Below are 2,554 nucleotides of genomic sequence, written 5' to 3' on the forward strand. Positions count from 1 at the left end.
CTGATTTCGAGATGCTGGAAAAAAGGCAGTAAGAAAGTCTATTGTGTATAATAAAAGAAAAACAATTAGCCAAAATTTTTTTAAAGCCAAGAATAATAATATGGTTGATATTGTTAGGTCATCAAGATAGACTAATAACGGTTACATTGATCAAAGTAAAGAACTTTAATTCTATTTTATATATACAGAAATGTATTCTATGGTGAGAAGTCAACTTTCCGAATTGTAACGAAGCCATAAAAATAAATGAATAACTTGCAACAAGATGCAAGAAAATTATAGGGCATAAATCTTAAGATATCTTTATCTTCTGCTATCAAGACGATACAACTAAAAAAACCAAAAATATCTGAAAAAACATTAGTACAAGAAATCTTCGAACACGAAATTAAAATTGATACCCTAATATAAACAGATATAATATCAAAAAAAAAATGGACTGATTTATTTCTATACATACAAAATAAAATATAACCATGTTGATTGAAATAGTTATAGCTTAGCTTCAAAAATTCACTTAAGTGGGAATGAAAAATATAGAAAGTATGGCATCTCGGCGAATGAACTTGGTTATATTTACAAATTTATAACAAAAATATTGCTATATGTAATGAATCGGGATGATGTGGTTACAAAATTACATAAAAAATATGTCAAGGGGTTAGAAATCCTGGAAGAGATGTAAGAATACATACAAGCTCTCACATTGAAAGACACTTTAACACATCTTATTTATGAGAAGAAGAGGTGTTGATTCAGATTGGTCTGCTGAAGGGGTCAAAATATGTATTAAGGTGTTGTGTAATATTCCCAATTTGCTGAACATGTCTAATTAGATTGGATTAAAAATAGAAAATTAAACCATAAATAAAAAATTCAAATGAAAAAAAAATGAAGACTTAAAAACTAGAGATCTCATGTTAAATATAACTGAAGATCATATAATTTCTCGACATGGGCGTATTCCTATGAATAAAATATACTAAAAATAACAAGCCCTTGATAAGTGATGACTTAAAAAGAACTTAATATAATAAAGAATCGGTTTTGTATGTTTTTATAAATGCTTTTCAAATAAAGTGCATAAAATAAATCACTAATTCCGAAAATTTCATAAAATGTTTTTTTTAAATAGTTTATAAACTATTTTATAAAAAGATCACTATATTTTCATTTTATCATCTATATATTTAGATATCACTAAATCACTTTCTAATTAAGCATAAAACAAGAATATTGCTTCTATGAAACGATTTTCTTACATAATAGTGTTCATGGAAAGAAATTTTCATGTAAGTTTATTGATTGGGAATATTGGAAATTATCATTAAAAATTTACGTGTCATATCCAATGAAAATCCAAATGATGGACAGAATAAAAATTTATGGTGGTTTTATAGGAATGAAGTTATATGATATATATCCATTAGCTTTGATAATCATAAACTTGTTTTTCTTGTATTATTTTCTTTAAAACTATTGAACCAAAAATACTCCATGTAGTCAATTATAATTGCATAATATAATTTTTGAAAAGTCTAGGGCTTATTTTAGTCAAAAAATATAGTTATAAACAAAAATATGGTATTTTAGCTTAACCAGCATGGTTTTTATCTGTCAGCTAAACAAAACAAAATATTTTAATTGTCAATTTTTCAAGAATTCTATCATTTTTTGCGTTTAGGTAATTTTTCATAATATTTATCCATAAGCTTGCGTGGATGGTTATTTGATAGTAACTTTAAAAAGAGACAACATAATTTGAAGTGTTACTATGTTCTAATTTTTTGAACTATATATGGTGAAATGGGTTATTAAGGTCTATTTTTATTCTGAAAATTTATAACCTTTAAATTGCAAATCTGAAATCTGTAGATTACGGGTTATAAAAAGCTGAAAAACCATCTAGAATCGCTTTATATACAGACTAAAATATCGAATATAGTAATAGATAGTTAAATATATTCATTTTTATATCTAGAAACAATAAATATTTTATAACCCAGATTTTTATACGAAATCATAAATTGTGACAGAATCAATTTCGATTTAACTTTCACAATTTTAGAAAACTTTATTATTTCAAGTTTTCAGTATTTACGCTTTAATTTTTTGATTTTTTTGAAAAATTGTATATATGAATATAAATTACTTTTTTCCAATGTTTAGGATTTTTTATATTTTCAAAATCGAAAATAATCATTATAGAGAAATTTATAAACTTTTCTTTAATGCTTTTATTGTTTAGAACCATAAATGATTGCACAAATGTATTTTTGTGTTGTATTTGATGCCTAATTTAATAGAAATATTACAAAACCAAACATTTTTTATCATTTTTATAAAATTTCATTAGGCATTTAATAAAATGTTTCGTATTTGATTCTACTTTTTCCGTTAAAATTTATATTTATTTTTAAAAATAAACGTTTCGGTTTATCTATGATATGCTTTAATCTTCATCTAAATACAAAGATGCAAAAATATGATTTATAATATTAAAATACGATTTAAATGTCAAATATTTTTATAAAGGCGTATTGTATCATAAAAA

This window comes from Rhyacophila brunnea, unplaced genomic scaffold, assembly GCF_057557595.1.
Source record: "Rhyacophila brunnea isolate RB1 unplaced genomic scaffold, BYU_Rbru_1.0 scaffold_104, whole genome shotgun sequence".
Classification (NCBI taxonomy): Eukaryota; Metazoa; Arthropoda; class Insecta; order Trichoptera; family Rhyacophilidae; genus Rhyacophila; species Rhyacophila brunnea.